This window comes from Lissotriton helveticus, chromosome 3_1 (genome assembly GCF_964261635.1).
Source record: "Lissotriton helveticus chromosome 3_1, aLisHel1.1, whole genome shotgun sequence".
NCBI lineage: Eukaryota > Metazoa > Chordata > Amphibia > Caudata > Salamandridae > Lissotriton > Lissotriton helveticus.
This window is the reverse complement of record NC_136061.1, coordinates 294,829,613-294,851,258: the sequence shown is the minus strand read 5'-3', so window position 1 is coordinate 294,851,258 and position 21,646 is coordinate 294,829,613.

Sequence of the window (21,646 nt, the reverse complement as noted above, 5' to 3'; positions counted from 1 at the left end):
TCCCGATACCCTCCTTCCCTCACGGTCTCTTTCCGTCCCTCCCACACCACGTCCCGGGCGACGGTGAGCGGTACAGAGCGTCCTGAGACCAGGATAGGACTAACGGTCCCTTGTTTTCTCTTTTTTCTTCCTGCCCTCCGTGGATCCTCCGCATCACCGGAGCCGCCGTTGGAACACCTGAAGACAGCGAGCTGTATTCAAGACCCAGAGCGGATCCCATACCCTGAAGCCTTCTTTTGTTTTCCCTGTGTCTTACTCTGTGACTATCTGCAATAAACAGCCAGTATAGCACACTATATACGGCCTCCTCGCCTGCTTTTCCGGCCCGCTGCACACCCTTCCTCACAAGAACCCTGACCACTTAGGACAAAATTCACATATATCAGAGGAAGTATGGACCAAATATTTATTGTCGCACTTCAATAATAACGACATCGCAGGAGACACTGAATCAATGTCTTCCCGCATTAAAACAACAAGGCCTGAAAAAGAGGAGAAATTTAACCATCACACGGGCGTAAAAACGCACGAAATATGTGAGCGTGAGGACATGCGCCCACCGAAATCTGATAATCCAAAAACGGAAGAAAGACCCATTTGTGTTCCTTATTGTTTTTTATTGTGTACATGTGTGATTTTTATATGCATTATTCTCATCGATCTATTGTGTATTGAGGCTAGGGTACTTTGTGTTTTTAACATTTGCTTGAATAAATTGTGCAATTTTTATGAAGTTACTTTTACATTTCCTCTTTGTTCAACGTTTTGATCTAATGTTGTGGATGTGAATATATGTGATACATAACTTTACCCAAAGGGGAATTTCTGTCTTGACACTTGGCCTACCCCGCGTGTGCCTGGAAAAGTGTGAGCCTACCCCATGTCTTGCAGCGTTGTTGTGCTTCCCAGCGGGAGCCTACCCCGCTTCATGCATATTTTGTGAGCGGGTGCCCACCCCGTGTATTGCCAACAGGAATCACCGCCGCTGACCCGGAGCGCCGCGCGGGCTTCCCCGTGACGTCAGGGGAGCTGCTCTGTGATTGGCGCTGGCAGAAGCGCCTGAGAGAAGTCCCGCCTCGCATCAGGGACGCCGGCCGGAATTGAGGAAGAGGGTTCCTGTGGTGCTGAGGGAGCCCCAAGTCTACCCCGCACTGGCCAGGCACTTGAAGGAAGGCAGGGCCCCGTGTGCAGGTGGGACCCTTGCGTGTTGGCCGGAGAGTCGAGGGAAGTCCCAGGTGCGGGTCCGCTCGAGGCACAGGTTCGGTGCCTGAGGACCAGCAAGAGGAGAACTGAGGAGGCGGCCGAGGAAATCCTGGTGAGTGAACGGAGAGCGGGAGCCTACCCCGCCTCCGCCAGGGGAGAAGTACCTCAAGTGACTCGTGGGGCTCCCAGGTGGAAAGGGGAGCCCCGCGTGTAGTCTGAGGAGTCCCGGACCACCAGGAGCGGGACCCGGGTGGAGAAGAGTTGCGCCGGACGACAGGAAACTCAGAGCCAGAGGAGAGCCTCGCCACTTTAGTACTTTGGAGCCGGAGCGGGAGCCCACCCCACCGGCTCAAGCCCCGCACGTCCAGAGGAGCAGCGGGAGAGGTAAGCCGGCTACAGCCAGATGCCCTTGACTGCCGGTGAGTGGACTGCGTGTGCAGACTGTTGGGGACCGGCCGAGGTACATTGTCGGTGCTTAAGGCCCCGGGGAGCACTTTGGTTAGATGAGAGCCCCGGGAGAGGGGCTTCAACTTTGTCAGCATTGACTGGGATGCACATAACGGCCCCGTTGGACAGGGGGCACTGTTTTCTTCCTGAGTCCCAGGACAGGGGCTCCCAGGGCGCGGTGGTGCCAAGAGGCTAACCTAACATGTCGATGGCAGAGAATATAGGTGCCGCTTTTTCTTAATGCCTGCATCACTGATGTCATGCCTAACGGTAATGTGGGTGTGCATTCATGCCCCTGATGCCTACCAAATGAGATTAAACAGGTTTTATGCTAATGCTATGCCCACAATGTTGTTTCTACCTGTTCTACTTTAGGTCACTGTGACTTATACAAATGTTGTTATGCAGTGGGCATGTGGTTCATAATGTTTTCCTTCCAGGCTTGCGCATATTGAGTTCATGGGCTGACCTGACGTCTTATGCAAGGCTCATGGTTAGGCTGTGGGGTTTTAGGTTTAAACCTATAATAACTGATAAAACACCACTGAAAGAAAAATAGCCCTCACCGGTGAAAACATATAAACACTGAAAAAAACACCTGGACAACCACAAACTAAATGCCCTTCAAAGAAAGGAAAAAGAGAGTGAAAGAGTCATTTTTTCTTCCTGAACGGGTCAATACAATGTAACTTTGTTATACAAGCTAGCAGTAAGAAAGACTGGCTAACATTATTCTGCTTGAGTTTTGTTCTTTAGGGATGCCACTAAAATATTGTTTCTTCTTCCTTTTACATTTTTAGTGTTGTGGCCTTTGGTCTAAAGATGCAGGGTTTAGTTTCATGTTTTACTAGTTTAATTATTTTATGAACTATAGAGAATCGGGAAATATCAAACTCATATTTGATATTTTGGCTCCATTTGATTCTTTCACTGATAGGTAAAATGGCTGGTTTCATAAAAATCTTTCCTAATATGTGTCATCACATTTACCCACAGAGAATGGGTAAAAACCCTTAATACATCAGACCATAGTTTCTAGTGGGTCAGTATTGATAGTAGGTGAATTGCCAACACCTCAGGCTTTAAACATTCAACACAAGGGATAGTGACAAGTGTATATATATATCACCAAACATCTGGGATAGTGGTGAAAACATGACACCTAACTTTTGGAAAACATGGAACGCAGTGTCACTTTTAATGCTCTGCCAAAAAGGTTCTTTCCAAGGTCAACAAAGATTGGAGTGATATTGTTTGTATTTGCAGTGATTCAGCAACGTATGTAAAAAAGTTGTGTGATGACGTGTCAAAATTGATACCCAAGCTGAAGTGATTCCCTGTAGTAGATCCCTGCCACTTGTTAGATGGTATGCTGAAAGCATCTTTACAATCTTCAGAGTTAATGAGGGATGCTATTGACTTTTTAGTCCATTCTGGTGCACTATTTTTCTTATGCACAGGAACTAAAACGCAAATATTTATCATTTCGTGCTTTATGTGGCATCAAAGTAAGAGTCATCCCAACTGTGTTCCCTTAGCTGATGGTTCTCAGTCCAAGGGGCTATGAATGCTGAGAGGGCCTTCTCACAGAAGTTTACATGGGAAGGAAAGAGCGAGCGCACATGAACTAAAGACTCACTGAAGAAGTATTGTATGATAAACTACAATAAGATTAATTTGCAAAATTCTATTTGGACCTCATATACACTATAAGTACACTGTCTATATGCCATGTTCTTTCAGTGCAGAAAGCAAGCAATAATAAAAGCAAAATGTTCCATAAACACCGGAAAAACACTTTTTCTGTTGTTTTAGGTGGCGCGAAAATGTGTAACCACTGATAACAACTGTTTTTTAAGATATTGAAAACACTGAAAAAACCCCACCAGAATTTACCAAAAATAGAAACTGAAAACAGGAAAGCCTACTCATGGTTAATGCCTTATACCCAGAGATGTTATATGCCTAGGGGGGCTCATACCTTGATTTATGCTGGTGATCTTATGCCTCATGCTGATGCGACTATGCCCCGTGTATGATTATGCAGAATGTATTTTTAGGCTCAGGGTTATGCCTAATGCTTATCTGCTGCCTATTTTTATGCCTAATATGATGGTAGGCCTAAGGTTGCGTTTTATGCCAACGCTAACGTTTATACATTTTGCATTTTTACGCCTAACCTAATGTTTTCATCCCAGGGCTATGGCAAAGGTGAGTGATGCCTGAGCCTAGAGTTGTACTGCTTTATGTTCCTGCCGGATGCCATGTCAGGATGCTTTAGATTACGCCTGCTCTCAGAGGTTACTGCTCTTACGCTTATGGAGATGCCATGATGCTTCCATTGCAGGTGTCCCGGCCTAATGCCTAATGTCACTCCCTGATGTTTTTATTGCAGGATTGAGGCTGAAGGACTTACCTTTATTCTTTGTCCTTCGCAATGGTTCTGGCAGCGGCCCGATTGACCCTGCCATGTTAATAATCCCCCTGAAAATATTGCCGTGGCGCCAGTTGGCGCAGTGTAGAGATTACTGTGATTTATTATCTTGTGTTTTACACAATGCACAAGTTATTCTTACACAACCTTGCGTAGTGTCTCTTTTTGGAGTGTGCCTTGTGTGTCGCCTGTGTGTACTGCGTCGATGCTTTACACAATGCTCTAGAGTTTGGCCCACCCGCTCCACACCACGATACCCCATTGCTAACAGTTATCATAACAGAAAAGCTGTTGTTCGACATGGTCGAGTAACGCTCTTAGACAGAACACTTTGGCAGCTGTGAGCCAACTGAGATTCTGGCGTCCTTATTATTGCACACTTGCCATGATTTCACACACTGGGAATATTTTCGTTTCCAGGGATGCAGAGAGCTACTTACTGATCCTGATGTGATTTACTCTTACTGAGCGGAAAGGTAATGCGGTGCCCCAGACAAGCCTAAGAGACCTTCTTTAGTTTATAAACATAGTTCCTATATAGGGAGGGTTTTAAAACTAGGCGCTATAAGACCTGTTTTCACCATCATTGTAATATGAGTTCTCCTTTTGTATTTTATGGAATTGTAACAATGCTGACCATATTATTTCTAATCATATGTTTGCTTATGTTGGCTAAGATACTGCATCCTGCACACATCGTTAAAATAAATGTTTTAACCTTACCGTGTCTCTTTAATCCTGTTGTGGACTGGTATGAGAGTATAACGAAAGGGTGTTCTCCTTTCCCACCATTCCTGAGTTTGTAATAAGTCGCATGTTCTAGGTTGTCTAATCATTGGTTGCTTTGCTATAGGACGAAGAGCTAATGTGACACTGATGCTAGCTGGTTGGGGTTTTTCTAGGTACTGAGGTGAGTTTCAGGTACACCACAATTCACTGATGTCCTGGGTCTCTGTGCACAGTTCTGTGTATGAGCAGGATCCTTGCAACAGAACTGGACACTGCCGACTCACTGGGTACGACCATTTCAACGTCGGTGGAGCTTTGCCGACATGCCTAGTTGAGAACGACTGGCTTTTCTGGGGATGTCCAGAACACCTTGATAGACATGCCCTTTGATGGCTGTCGCCTGTTCGGCGACAAGGCAGACAGTGCGCTACACTTTTGGGTTTATCCTCCCGAACAGCGATTTTTGGGCTATGATTCCAATCTTTCAGCCTCTATCCTGGGTTTCGGTCAGGATGACCCTGAGTCTGCTGGACCTCATGGCCTCCTGCATCCTGCTGGTCGATCATGCTAGGTGGCATATCCGGGCTTCTGCAGTGGGACCTGAAGTTTCAGTGGGCGCAGCATCAGGAGAATCTGTCCGATTGCGTTCAGTTCTCGGAGGGCACACCTTGACAACTGTAGTGGTGGCTCACGAACCAGGATTGGGTCAAAGGCAGATCCCTCTCCCTTCCCCAAGCAGAACACACAGTGATGACAGACACATCCATTCTGCCACGGGGCAGCCACAAGGGAGAGGCGGAGATCAGAGGCCTCTGGTCTCCGGCAGAGTCATGCTCCACATCAACCTTCCGGAGCTTTGGGTGATCTGTCTTGCACTAAAAGCATTCCTTCCCTCTGTCTGGGGAAGAGTAGTGCAGGTGTTCACAGACAACACTACCGCCATGTGGTACTGCAACAGTGGAGAAGTGTGGCTCAATGGTTAGAGCGGCTGACCCTGATGCAGAGGTCTGGCCCGGGACCAGGGTTCAATTCCCCGCCTCGGCGGGTCTTGGGCTCAAAATTCCACGGACCTGATCATTCTCGCATCGGTGCCTATTCCAATCATGGAGTCCCACTCTGCAACTCTGGGCAATAGCTTGCTTAATCTCCACAACAGCCCCCACAACGCTCGGCGGTAAGGGACGAGGTGGCAGCTTGTCCTGACCCCGCTTGACGCCTACAAGCTTTTTGAGCGGATGCTCTGTAAGATTATTGCTGCATTACTCCCTGGATTTTAAAACGCACAGTTTTTAAAATTGATTACGAATTTTAGAAAACGACATTTTAACTTACCCAGCACCTTGCACTTTGCACTAGCGGCGGATAGCTGTTGGAATTGACTAATAATTTTAACTTGTATTCACCTGTTTTGCTATTTGCACTCTGCCTAAAGCTGCTAAGGGTCACATTTTCTGTCTGTGCTCAATAATCCAGCCTGCCCGCCCCGGTCCGACTCGGTAGCCAATACCGTTGTGCGGAGGGCGGGGCAGGCAAGAGCCAGACACCCACAGGAAGTCGAGCAGTCAGCGTTCTAGCTGCTGTCTTCTGAGGGCTATTTAGCCCCTCGTCGGGTCTAGCGCGCAGCGGTTGCGCGCAGCGGGGCGCCTTAGTCGGCGCCTAAGACAAGCCAAAGACCTGCCCGTCTGCGCCCGTCCGCGCCAGGAGCCAGAGGCTATGCCCGCACTTCATGCCGCACAGAGACCCATCAGGTATTCCATCACAGACCTATTGGCCCTTAAACCAGCTCTTCCACTATGCTGCAAAAATGTGAACTGGACATATCCAGAAGGTCCCTTCTCATGTAAACTTTGCCACTTCCAAGCTAACATCCAATCTCAACCAGATTGTAAGTTGCCACAGCCTACTCAATATAAAAACGAATTACAATGTTTTCTGCTAAACGTACGGTCTATGCCAAAACATCAACTACAGATATGGGATCTAATCCACACTTCTCAGCCTGATCTGTGTTTCCTGACGGAAACTTGGCTCAAACCACACACAACCCCCGCCATTACGATCGCAATCCCCTCAGGATATAAGCTCTTACACATGGACCGACCCGTCAAAATAGGAGGCGGCCTAGCCATCATACATAAGGAGCACCTGAAAGTAACCATTATTGAGGAAAAGTGTAGTCCAACTATCGAATTTATAATCTTCAGGATTAATCTCTCCACTAAAATCGCCAAGAAAGGCGCACTCGTTTACCGCCCACCGGGGCCTAATGCAGGGTTCTCTCTTTCCCTTATGGAATCATTGACACCTTACATTAGAGCCAAGGAAGATTTTGTCCTCCTAGGCGACTTCAATATACATGCAGATAACCCTGAATTGAATGAATCCATGTCCCTGTTTCAAGACATGTCCACTCTTGGACTCCAACTTCATAATTCGGACCCCACTCATGAAGGGGGTCACCTTCTAGATCTACTTTTTTCAAATTGCTCCACTATGTCTGGCATAGTCACCACTCAGTTAGATTGGACAGATCACTATCTGCTGGAGTTTCACCTTCCAACAAAAAACAAACTGCTACCCCATAAAACCCTTCCTCCCATATGGCGACGTCAATGGCATAAAGTCACCATAGAAGGACTACAGAAGGTTTGGGAAATACCCACATCCCTTGCAACAGACAAAGTAGAAGATACCCTAATCAAATTCAAGGGTTCTCTAACAAAGGCAATAGACAAGCTAGCACCCATCAAACTCCACAAACAATTCCCCACCCACAAGAAGGAGAAATGATACACGGAAGTACTAAGAAGTGAGAAGCAAGGGTGTAGAAGATTGGAAAAGAAGTGGAGGAAGTCACACCTCAACGTGGATAGGAAAGCCTTCTCTGAGGCCCAATCCACATACTACAAAAATATCAGAAAAGCCCGCAAGAATAGTTTGGTCCAGCAGATTTCAGAGGCAGGCAACTCCTCGAAGGAATTATATAAAATTCTTGAATCCTTTGTGAAACCGACTGCATGTGCTAGCGCAGACGATTTTTCTCTGCCACTCTGCGAAGAGATATCCATGTACTTCGAGAGCAAAATCAACATCATTTATGACAAAATTCTGAATGCCACCCTCACTAACAGTGGCAGACATGCCCCCAATGTCAGCACTACTAGGACGACCTCACAACAAAGAACAGTATCGCTACTTACTTTTCCCCCAATATCTGATACCGATCTCCCCCCCTTAATAAACCACATAAAATCTGGCTCTCCTAACGACCTCATACCTGCGAGAATGATGCCCACTCTCTGCCCTTTCCTAGGTCCATTTATACAAACTATATTAAATAAATCCCTCAGTGAAGGGCAGGTACCGTCTGAGTGGAAACAAGCAGTCGTAAATCCAATCAGAAAAAATACCACACTTCCCTGGTCAGATTTATCTAATCTGCGACCCATATCCCTCCTACCCTATCTCAGTAAACTTACCGAGAAGCATGTAAATACCCACCTGTCGAACTACATCGAGGCAGCGGAGGGCCTGGACCCATCCCAATCTGGTTTCAGGCCCAACCACAGCACTGAATCTGCCCTCCTCTCCGTGACCGACAACATCAGGATGTCACTGGACAGGGGGGAGTCGGTGATTCTAGTGCTGTTAGACCTGTCCGCTGCCTTCGACACGGTATCACATGATCTTCTACTTGAAAGACTGAGAGATGTGGGGGTGGGAGGCACAGCCTTGTTATGGCTGCATAGCTTCCTCTCAGACCGAACCCAAGGCGTCAGACTGGGCTCTCATTCCTCACCATCAAGAGAGCTAGCAAAAGGAGTGCCACAGGGCTCGTGCCTCAGCCCCACGCTGTTTAACATTTATGTGGCCCCTTTAGCTAATCTGATAAGATCTCTTGGATTCACCCCTGTATCGTACGCCGATGACACCCAGCTGCTCTTCCCTTTCCAGACCCTAACACCGGCAATTCAGTCTTCATTTGCTGATGGGATGAGGGCAGTAGCACGCTGGATGTCAAAAAACTTTCTTCAGTGCAACGTATCAAAAACCGAGGTCATGCTGTTTGGAGGGGCGACTCTTCTTTGGTCCCCGCAGTGGTGGCCTCTGGAGTTGGGACCCGTACCCAACCCTAAACAAACAGCAAAAAATCTCGGCGTCAAATTAGATCAGGCACTCCTGCTTAAGGAGCACACCACGCAAGTGGCGGGTGCCTGCCTCCATGTGGTGGGGCTTCTGAGACGTGCTTTCCCTTTCCTACCCGAAAGCCATAGGAAAACTCTCATTCAGACCCTCATCATAAGCAGACTGGATTACTGCAACGGCCTATATCTCTCAGCAAATGCCGAACAGTTAGACAAACTTCAGGTGGTACAGAACACGGCTGCTAGACTGGCCCTCAATGCCCCCCCCAGAACGCCTTCCCGCCCTCTCCTCCATCAACTTCACTGGCTACCTATAAAACAACGCATCAAGTTTAAAGTTTGTAACATCATTTATCGATGCCTGTTTGGTACCAGCCCCAGGTACCTGAAAGAAAAATTCCTGCCCTACATCCCGGGACGCACTCTCCGCTCCAGCAACCATCTGTTGCTCCAGGTCCCAAAGATAAAAAGAGCCAGACAGGGTGGCCGAGCACTGTCCTACACAGGACCTATCCTGTGGAACTCCCTACCTACTGAGCTGAAACAGACCAGGACCTTGGAGCTGTTCAGGAAAAAACTGAAGACATACCTCTTTACCCAGTCTTAAGCCTGTCTGATCCCCCATCCCCAGCTCTATTCTTACAGTAAGCTGCCAAAAGCAAGTAACAGCGCAGAGATATCCCTTCGGGAATTGAGTCACGCGCTTAACAAGCAAATAAATAAATAAATAAATAAATAAAGGATGCCTGGCCTCCACCTTGGGGGTGCCCAGGAGTGGACACCTCACAGGGGAAGCCAGGATGGGTATTCGTACAAGCGCCTTGAGACCCTTGTGGGTGAGTATTGCGCTATACAAGTATCAATTTACATTTACAAACAAGGCGGGGTTGGGTCGTGGACCCTATGTCAAGAGGCCCTCCGTTTCTGGACATAGCTGAAACATCAGGGCATATCCCTGCTGGTTCAACACCTGGCAGGTTCGCTGAACGCCAGGGTGGACGAACTCAGCCGCAGGTGCATGATGGATCACGAATGGTGGTGCAAGGTCTCTTTCAACAGTGGGGAGAGCCTTGGTTAGATCTATTCACCACCGAAGAGAACATGCAATGTCAGCAATTCTGCATGTTGGAATTACCAAGGAGGCACTCGCTTAGGCGACGCTTTTCGTTGAGAATGGAGCTGCGGTCTTCTATACTCCACCTATACCACTTCTACCCAGAGTGCTGAAGAATCTCAAGCGTGACCGGGTCCAAGTCATTCTTGTGGCTCCGATTGGGCACGAAGAGTCTGGGATCCCGAGCTGCTCAACATGACCATCGATCTCCCAATCTGATTGCCTCTTCAGGAGGATCTTCTGTCGCAGCAGCAGGGGACGGTCCTCAACCCGAACCTGTTCAGCCTCCACCTCCTTGTGTGGAGATTGAGCGGCAGCAGTTGATGTCATTTAACTTGCATCCATAAGTCTGTGATGTAATCTTGGCAGCCAGGCGTCCCTCCACTAAGACTGTATATGCCTACTGCAGATGGAATAAATTTGTGGCATAGTGCACAGCAAAGGCTGTGGATCCCCTTTCTGCCCCTCTTTCTAAGGTTCTCTTGCTCCTTCTGTCTTTGGCCCAGTAGGGCTCTGCTATTGACACTCTTAAGGGCTACCTCTCGGCCAATTCAGCCTTCCTCAGGCTTCCTGATCAGCCTTCTCTTTTCAAGTCCCCTGTTGTAAATAGATTTCTCTAAGGCATTACTCATCTTTTTCTCCTGTTCCCTTTGTAATGCCTCAGTGGGACTTGAATTTTGTTCATACTTTGCTAATGTGCGCTCCCTTTGAACCACCACATAACTGTCCTCTCAGACTCCTCACTCTGAAAACTGCTTTTCTGGTGGCCTTCACCTCTGCACGCAGGGTGAGTGAGCTACAAGCTCTGTCTTCCAAGCCTCCTTTTCTGGCTGTTCATCCAGACAAGGTCGTCCTCAGAACTCGACCTTCCTTTCTTCCAAAGGTGGTCACTTCTTTTCATATTGGCCAAACCATCACTTTGCCCACCTTCTTCCCGCCTCCGCATCCTTCAAAAGAGGAAGAGAGGCTCCACCGTCTGGACCAAAAAATGTGCGCTCTCCTTATATTTGGATCGCACCAAGCAATTTGGAGTGGAAAACCAGCTCTTTTTTGGTTACACGGGTGCTAAGAAAGGTCGGGCCGTGCACAAATGGACCATCTCCAAGTGGGTCGTTCTGTGCATCAAGGCCTGCTATTCTTTGGCAAAGAAGGAGCCTCCAGTGGGGCTGTGCACCCATTCCACCAGGGCAACGGCAGCTACTACTGCTTTGGGACGGAGAGTTCCCCTATATAACATCTGTCAGGCAGCTACTTGGGCATCACTGCAAAAGTTCACCAAGCACTACTGCCTGGACAGCCAAGTCTGCAGAAATGGCTTCTTGGATGTTCTGTTCTCCAGGGACTTTCTGTTGTGAACTTAGTTTGCAGTCCCACCTCCGGGCTGGTATTGCTGGGGTATCTATTTTTAAGGTAGGAATCTATAACTAACTGTTTCTTTTAGATGAACAAGTTACTTACCTTTGGTAATGATATATCTGTAAGAAACATAGGTTAGTTATAGATTCCATACCGCCCCACCCATCCTCGCCGTTCTGCGAACTGATTTCTAGGGTTAAGGACATTCTTTCAGGACCCTAGTTTTGTGCACCAGTGGTCAGTGTCTTGCATGGCTCTGCGTTCCTGGCGCGGAAATTCGTGTACAGAACTGACGTCTGTGTGCATGGGCGGCGTCTAAGTAACTTCGGCAACGTCATCCCGGCGACTTCGACGCCAATGACGGATGCCGAGTCGACCGACGCCACCTACCAACGCGCAGGGGTACTGCTGACGAAAAACTTTCCGGATCCAGTCTGACGCCTGGGGGTAATTCTAAGGTAAGGAATCTATAACTAACCTATGTTTCTTACAGATATATCGTTACTGAAGGTAAGTAACTTGTTCAACAGGAACGTTATAGTTTGACCTGGCTTTTCGAACAGTAGCAGCACTCCCCACCCCCTAGTGCCTTGAGACCCTAACGGGTAAGTAGTGCGCTTTACAAATGATTGATTGATTGATTGATAGTTAGGGTGATAATTCACTTGTACAAAACCAGAGAAATTCAGCCGTTATAGTTAGCTGAGCTGACTATAACTCGAGCCCCCACAATGCACTGCTTGTGACCTCACATGACTTCAAATATTACATCATTCATGACATAGTCGGTGACATCACTGATGACATCTCAAATGACATCACTGATGATATCAGTGGTGACATCATCCAAAGCATCTGTGACGCACACTCTCATATCCCTATATAATCGTTTATACACCCACTGCCACACCCACACAACCATTCACAAACCCATGCACAGAGCCATAGCAGTACTTACACACCCACTCACTGATTCATTCATCTATACACACATCCACATTCTCACCCATACTGCCACTCATGGACCCACTCATTAATACAGCCAATGACATATCCACTCATAGAGCCATGCAGGTGCTCACACACTGAGTGAGTCACCCATAGAACATTGGTTTCATTTTTCCAAAATGACTTTGGTAAGTACTTCTGTACCTCCACAATTGGCTACTGGTGTACCCTTATAAGTCCCTAGTATATGGTGCCAAGGTACCCAGGGCATAGGTACACCAGGGGTCTTTGATGGGCTGCAGCATGTAATGTCCCACCAATTGGAATCCACAAACTGAGACTACAGGCCTGCCACTGCAGGCTCTGTGAGGTGCTTGCACCTCTCACCACAGATATAAGTTTGATACCAAACATGAACGGGTTAGGCGCAGCCATTATATAGTTAGATATCTCGTAATGACTGATGTCTATTATATGTTTTTAAATAGCTGACCGTACTTACAATGCCTGGAGAATTGACTCTGGGGATTTTTAGGGGTGTCCTGCTCATGCATGTGTACATATAGCATGCACACATTTCCTTGCTGAAGGCTACAGAGAAAGAACATATTGTCCTCTGACAGGCTTAGTCTTAAGTTTTCTCTTGAATAGTACCGGATCCCTCATAACACCTAGTTCCAAAGGGAGCCCGTTCAAGGCTGCCGACCCTAGAAACATCAAGGTCCTTCCACCTATTCTTGTACTTCATATCTTAGGGAACACAGCCAAAAATGTATTTAGAGACCTTAGCTGTATTTTGGGATTGTAGAAACCAAATCTTGTTCTAAGATAAGCAGAGCCAGCTTGATATAAGGCATTATGTACTAGTAAATGAGTCTTAAATATGATTCTTTCCCTAACGGGCAACCAGTGAAGTTCCCGCAGATGTGGTGAGATATGTGTTCTCATAGGCACATTTACCAAACGTCGTGCTGCCGCATTCTGAATTACCTGTAGCCTGTCCATCAAATATCATCGTAGACCAAGGTACAAGGCATTGCCTTAATCAATCCTCGATGCGATTGGCGCCTGAATTAACATTTTCTTTGCTAAAAAGGACAGGAGAGTCAAAAATGTCTTTAGGGTTCTCATAATCCCGAAGCAGGTCCCTATTAACCCCTTTATTTGAGGCCTAAACGACAGTCTGTCATCAAATTCAATACCCGTATTTTCACTACATCTTTTTGGGATCCGGGGGGGTGCATCATCTGGCCAAAAGGTTTGCCACAGACCTAATGGACTCTTACCAAAGAAGAGAATTTCAGTTTTCTCTTCATTACATTTAATTTGAGCGGTTGTTATCCATTGGAAAATGGCCATCAGGCAGATTTTAATCTGGCACCCTCTAGCTCAGAACCTTTGTCCCGAGTAAAGAGCAGTTGTGTATCATCCGGAGAGATCACTTTATAGGAGTAAGACTAAAGGCTTTAGTCCTACTTTTGTCCCGGTTTTTGCTCCTCAAAATCTGGTCACCCTATAATTTTAGCTTCTGCTCCCATCCATGAACCTACTTAGCCTGCTCGGCCTGATCCTAAGTGCAGTCCAGCAGCAGCTGTCTCATTTTTCGACTCACCCACTTCCGCATGGGTGCCCATTGTGTCAGCTGTGACTCTCTAGGCTCCCTGTCCTGCAATTTTTGCTTGGTTTGGCTGCTTAGAGGTAAGGTGTATGGGCTGGCAAAGTCTGCAGCAGGAAGCACGGGCATGGTGGCAATTTGCCTAGGGGCCTGGCCTGTGGCTGAAAGCTGATACAGAAGAATAGAGTAAGTCAAAGAGCCGCCAATGCATTGCTACTCCCTGACCTTTTGGCCTCATCAGCCACTTGGCATGCCTGCTACACCAGCACTCTCACTGTGGATGGCGCAGTATAACACAACATCGCACAAGGGAACAAAAGTGAGCAGCTGGTGTGGCACGGCCCCCTGGCCTCAGAAGCCGCCTCACTTGTCACCTGGCTGCAAAAGTGGCCAGGTGCACTGGTGCCCCCAAAGAGTGACTTCTACCTCCCATGCTACACCCTCTCACTCTGCTGCCCTCGTGCTCACGGAGCCTGACAAGCTGGTATTGGTTGTGGGCTGGCACTCCCCCTGTGAAGGCGAACAATGTGCAGCTTGTAGCTAGCTCGCTGTTTGCCTCTAAACTGTAACCACAGCCTGATCAAACATGGTGTCCTTATCGTCCCTGTTTTCAGTGGCCCTAGTCAGCCTCTAGACAGAAATAACAATAGCAGCTGTCAAAAGCCAGCCTGGTCACCAGAGCCCAGCAGAAATAGCCCATAGCACCCTGCAGTCATCTTTGAATTTTTGAATTTTTTTATTTTTATTTAATACGATTTTATATAGCGCGAACATTACCCGAAGGTGTCAGAGCGCTTTACATAAGAACCAGTTGAGATACATAAGGACTTAGGATTACATGCGTTACATAAAAGATACAAACAGAAAAAAATGCAAATGTACACGTTATAAAGTCACACAAGGAAGAGATATTCAAGGAAGGGATACGAATGGATATACTCTAAGAGTCACATAGGAATGGTAGATAGTACAAAGGTCTACTGCATATACTAGTGATTAGAGTTATCTCTATATACATAGTGAAGGGATATGAATGGATATACTCTAAGAGTCACATAGGAATGGTAGATAGTTCACAGGTCTACTACATATACTAGTGATTAGAGTTATCTCTATATACATAGGGAAAGGATATGAATGGATATACTCTAAGAGTCACATAGGAATGGTAGAGAGTACAAAGGTCTACTGCATATACTAGTGATTAGAGTTATCTCTATATACATATATTTACAAATAGTAGATTTTCTCAGGTCAAGACCCAAAAAAACAGGAGAGCAGAGTTCCATTAGGTGAGGTCGGAGGGGGACGCAGTAACAACACCAAGGGAGGATGGGATGGGAGGGATACAAGGGTATGGAGAAAAGGCAAATCAGAAAAAGGAAGAAACATTTAAGGATTGTCAAGGGGGAAAAAGGGGAAAGGACAAGGGAATGGACAAGATGGTGGGTCAGGGTCCAGAGAAAAGCGGCCGAGAACAGCAGCAAAATGGCAGGCAAGGCAAAAGAAAAAACGTAAAGAAGTCCATGAGAGTGACCCAGTGAGTATGAATTAGAGTGCCAGGAGAAGTCCGGGGGGGGGGGGGGGTCATAGTTCAGAGATCAAAGTCAGGAATGGAGAGGAGGCATGTAGGCTCGGGTCCACTGAAGTAACTTTGAAGATAATCAGCCGGTCATGGCTCCCTCGCCCCCATACCTGGGAAAAATTCACTGGTTACTCGCTCCTGCCGGGCTACAGCAGCACTTTGTTTGACTACAACAGAAGTTGTTGGAGAGGGGGCATACAGGCGTTGAAGGGCTGAAAAAAGGCTGGGCTCAGCTGTCCTCACGCCTCCAGTCCCGGAAGCGGGGGCTGTGTGCTTAGACTCCTGGGTGGGGGCACCTCTGCGCCCCTCGATCCGTGGCGGGACAGGCTGCTCCGATGAAGAGTGTTCTCTGGGGTGGGTGAGGGCCTCCAACCGCTACACAGTGCACCACCATTATACCAACGACAGGGGTCCCCCGGTGGTAGCAGCAAGGAGCATGCTGTGCAGGGAGTCTGCTGCAAGATGGTATGTCTGCACACGTTACCGGGGTCGTCTTTGCGGCCGCAGTAGCTCATTGCACGGACATCGGGTGTCACAGGTGCCTTGAATCGGCGCCTGCCGCCATCTTAAGGTCAGGCATGGGGCCATGAGGTAGCGCCATCTGGTGGGAGCCCGCATTGCGGGGCCGCAAATGCCTGGTAGCGCTCGCATCAGCCGCCCGCTCACCTGTGGCGTCAGGGCAAAGGGGGGAACTCGAGTCCGAAAGCGGCATCGGGCTCCGTTTACTGCGAGATCCGGCTCTTAGATCTGAACAGCAGCCGCCATCTTAGGTGCCGGTCCCAAAATCGTTCAGGGCTTCCTTACCCCTAGACTCGCAGGCACGGAAGGCAGAGAGCGCCCTACTTACGTGCGCAACATGTTCCGCTGTCAGGATCTGCTGTTGACGTCCCCCGGGGCCCCGGGGGATCGGCGATGATCGCTCCTGAAGTGTGCGCGGACCGGGAGCCCGCGCACACTCCTTCCATTGCCCGTCGGAGGTGAAGCCAGGATGCTTTTATTGGCTACCAATACTCATTGTGTTCTCAAGAAATGTTAATTTCGACCATGAGTAGGCAAAAGCTGTTTCCCAGCAGAGGCTGCAAAGACCAATCTCATAACAAGTCGCTCTGTAAAAGCAATTGGTCGCTGTGATCCAATTTTTTTTTTTAAATGATGGAGTTCCGGATGGGTCATCTATGGGAGATATCCAACCAGCAATGCTCCAACCTGCATTGCTAAACTTCCGCTCTCAACGGCTGACAGACCTACTCCTTCGCCACAGATGGGACCTCTCCCTCCTCTTCTACAGACACCTGCTACCCCGAATTTACTTCAGAAATTGGCTTCACGATAATATACTGTTGACCCAGCCATCTGTTGCTCCTGTTGCCCCTGCCATTGTCACCCCATCATCCTAGTCTGTGTCCTTGTCAGGTTCTGTTTCTGCCCCCAAGTTTGCCCTGTTTTCACCCATCCAACTATGGTCTTTAGTGGTTTACTATTGCCCCTTATTCTAACAGACAGGATGGAGTCACCTGTTTATCCAGACTTGTTGTCACCAGACATGACAGAGGCGCCTGTTTATCCACACTTGGTTTCACCAGCTACCTGTTTACCCAGACTTGTTTTCACCAGCTGCCGATATGCAATTAGAAGTTTCTAACATAACAGGACGGAGCCACCTGTTTATTCAGACTGGTTTGGCCAGCTGTTGCTTCTGTAAACACCTGCCTCTTGCATACCGGGAAGGAGCCAGACAGTTCTCGACTGTTCTCATGTCATTGGGGCATTTATATAAATGAACACTTGCCTCAGAAACCTGCTTGGCTTCATGGATGGCGGAAGGAAGAGCTGCACTTCGTTCATTCTCTCGGAATGTGAGGATACTTATCGGATCATCGACTTCCAACTGGAGTTTCCAAGATAGGATGCAAGCTGGAATACCTACAAAGCGCAGCACCGCTTCACCAGCCCTGGGAAAGAAGTACCGCAGCAAATGTCAAGTAAGTTCATTTAAACCTCTCTCAATGAGATTTTACAGTATAAATAACATTTGACTCCAGTGGAAAAAAGCTTTGGTCAATTGAAAGCGCTATCCAAGTCTAGTTATTTGTGACTCATGGTAGTGCACTAAACGGATTTTGGACTTTAGAACTTGTTTGTAGAACTCGTGAAGCAGGACATGTCACATTTGTAGTTCATAATCAAAGCCAAAACGATTGCCAACATTAAGAGAAGATTGATAGCATCTTAAGACTAGAGGCAGATCCTCAAGGAACTATGGGGCATATTGTCAAGCAGGGCGTTAAAATTATCGCCGTTTTAGCGGCAGAAAACTGCTGCTAAAACAGCGATAATGGGCTTGATAATATGCTCTGGAGAATTCCAATAGAAGCCCATGTTAACACCAGAACATGGACTTCTATTGGAATTCACAAGGCCATATTATCAAGCCCATTATCGCTGGTTTAGCGGCAGTTTTCTGCCGCTAAAACAGCGATAATTTTTAACACCCTGCTTGATAATATGTCCCTATATTTATGTAATCTCTGAAAGAGGTGAGTGATGAACATTAAACCTAGTAAAAGCATAGAACAGTAAATCATTGAATAGTACTGTGATGTCCCTATTAATACTGTTTTTACCTTCTAGAATACATAACTTGAAGTAGAAGGTCTACTACAGAGGGCAGCGCTTGATGTAAGGTGGAGTCCAGAGCTAAAGTAGCTGAACCGCCAAGGTTTCTTTTGTTATTTTGTCCCATTCTCCTTTCCCTTCTGTGACACTTGCTGGTTGTTTGCTGTAACCACAACATCAAGAGGAGTGCTGGGAAGGAGAAGGGGGCAAGACGTTGCCCCTGTGGAAAATTCTGGTCTTAAAGTGAGTGGCAAGTTTCACAGTAGACAGCCACAGTGGTACCAGCCCCCACTTTCCCCTAAGTTCCGGGCTAGCTAACCACTTTTAGAATTTTTTTGAAAGAATGCTGGACTCTCAAACCAACTGCATCTCCCCCATCACAGCTGTTCCGAGAAGCAATTGATCCATCTGCAAGACTTTTCCTAATCCCTTGACTTTATCATTACAACTTTATCATTACAGCTGTAACACAAAATGGAAGTTCAAGTGGACCTTCTGTAAGCCATGGCCTCAGTAATCCTTGATCAGATAGAGACTTCTAGCTGCAGATTTCTTAGCTTAGAATAATCCTTTGGTGTCAGACTGGATCCAGACGTTTTTGAGCAGTGGACTTGCGTGCCAGTAGAGGGCGTAGTTTAGCTCCGCATGCAAGTTATGCACACCCGAAGTGACATGCGCAGTATCTAGAGGCTACCCCGGCAATATGACATCAGGTCTTTCCTTTCTGTGCCGGATTGCACTGATCTGGTCAGACCTACCCTCAGTCGTTTTTTAACTGGCTTTTTTTCTTGACTTTTGTGACACTTTTTGGGAGATTTTTTATCTCCTGGTGTGATATGATTTCCCCTAAGAAACCAGATGGTTTCAATCCATGTGGTGCCTCTCACAGGCATCCCCCTGTGACAGACCCATACTTGGTGTGCTTATGGTGCTTGGAGAGAGACCGTGAGTCCAAGACCTGAAAGGACTACTGCGCAGCATCCAAAGGAGCTGAGGGAGCGATCTCTTAAGCTCCTCGCAGCCTGACATTGGTCGACTGCATGACGCTCAAGATCTGTCATGTGGAAAGTCCCAGGACCGTTCACAGAGCCGCACCAGAAGATGATCATCATCTCTGCTGCTTTCAAACTCATCCAGTAAGTCACAAAAGCACACAAAAAAGTCGTCGAAGCAGTCTTAGACAGTTGCAACAAAGTCTTCCAACAAGGCACAGGAGTGTCAGCAGTCCATGTAGGAGAGTAGGATCTGCTTCTTATAGTTACCCCCACTTTTTGCTGATGTTTCACTGTTTTCGACTTAGACTGACTGGGATCCTGCTATTCAGGACCCAGTCTAACTGCTTTCTCCTCTAAATTGATTGCATGTACTTTAGGTACATTCCTGATTCGATACTGGGGTACCCTTCTCAGTCCCTAGTATACGGTACACCATGTACCCAGGGCATAGGTACCCCAGAGGCCTCCCGGGGCTGAAGCATGTATTGTGCCACCCCTGAGAGGCCATTCAAAATGACACCACAGGTCTGCTACTACAGCCCGTGTAAGGTGGTGCATGAACCCCTTACTTCGATATAGGTTACCTATATATATTCTAAATCACTGCACATATAAACCTATCAGTCACCTCTATGGCAGGCCTTAACAATCCTGAAGTCAGGGTGCTGGGTTTTGTGTAAGAGGGTGCCCTGCATAAGCAGAGCCCCTCTGCAGGGTTGTCTGTGATGCAGCCAACCAAATATATTTAAGTGCATTATAACCTCACGGTAAATGCTAACTTTATTACGACTGCTTAGATACATGTCGTGTTTGGTGTCAACCTTGGAATCATACCTCCCTGACAGAAACTGGCGGGGGAGGTATGATTCCACCCTTCTAGAGAGACTTGTGTGAAACACCGGTACACCCGGTACCAGCTTTCTCGACCTGGGTATCACAAAATGGATGCTACCAGCCACAGACACGAGTCTGCCCTCCTGCTGCTGAGCCAAGATCGAGCAGAGGAAGCCCTGACAATAGGTTTCCTGTCACAGGGAGGTGTGACCACCTACCAGACAGGCTTTAGTGTATTGGGGCTGGGTGGGTGCACTCTTAGAGTGCCAGACAGTCTGCACTGTGGGCACATTTGGTGTCCCCATGCATAGGCCAGCTCAAACTGGTTGCAGGAGCCATTTGCTCCTGCTCTGGGGCAAAATTGGACAAAAAACGTGGGTGTAGCCACCCCTCTGCCCTGACCCTCCCCTAGGTGGGTCCCCAGAGTTAGTCCAACCACTTCCTTGGGTATAAAGTAGGAAACCTGACTACAGGACTTTGGATTTTACCTGGACTAAACTCTGCAAACAGAAACCAAGTACTTCGATGGTCTACACTTCGCTTGATGACAGAAGAATCTCCCTTGGAGTAAAGGAGTTACTCCCCTGCAGCAGCAGGCACCTAAACACATCTGACCGATTTGCATCTCTCCGAGCTCCTGCGGACCCCGAAGATTTCTGCAATACAGGAGGTGGGTTCCCGAGCATCTCTGAGGTGGATCTGCTCTCTCAGCAATCCTGAGACCAGTATCCCTCATGGGGACAATGCAACCCGAAACCCTTTGCACCGTGTACTTTTGCAGCAGCATATGCTTTTTGGAAATCCCTGAGGCTGTGCATTGGACTACGTGTAGTCTCGACCCTGAGCAGTATTTCCACCACAGATCTCCGGCCTCCACTCCATGAGGGCTTAGTGGGCTGGTGCTTTGTGATTCAAGGTGAAGCCTGTGGGTCCTAGCGAGGGTCACTTTGAATTTCCTTGGGCTGCCTTGGTTGTTCCAGATGTGCCCTGACTCCCCATAGCTTGGAGAGTCCTCACCGTAGCTTGTTTCCTCTGCCCCCGTGGGTTACCTTTGCCAAGGCTTGTTGGTGTTCAATTTCCGACACCACTTGACCCCTATGCACCCAGCTCCTCTGGGATAGGTATCATGGGTACCTCGGTACTCACAAGGGTGCTGGCCTTAGAACCTTCTATGTTCCAAAGAGTTTGCTTGAAGTCCTCTCTGAAGCGTTCTTAAACTGTAATTTTCCAACCGCGACTTTCCCATAGAGTTGTATGGAGCTCGCCTCTGTATTCCCACACTGCACCCGTTCTCAATTGGCTGTCTGTGCCACTCCTTTGGGTGCTTCCTTAGGGTCCCAGCAATTCTACATGCTCTAGGCACTGTGTCTAGGGAAGTCGTCATTGTTATACCATTTTTGTTGTATATGGTTCGGTCTCCCCCTGGAGCCGCTGTGTATTGTGCTATTTACTGTCATTCTATTGATTAAGTATTGTGTGCTTTGTGCTCTAATCTCGTATAGAGGTAGTAGAGAGTGTTTAGTAATAAATACATATATTTTATATAACACTTGTGTGGTTCTCCTTTCATTTGATTACTCAGGAGGTTCTGATCTGGTAAAACAAGCTGATTTACATTCCTTCAA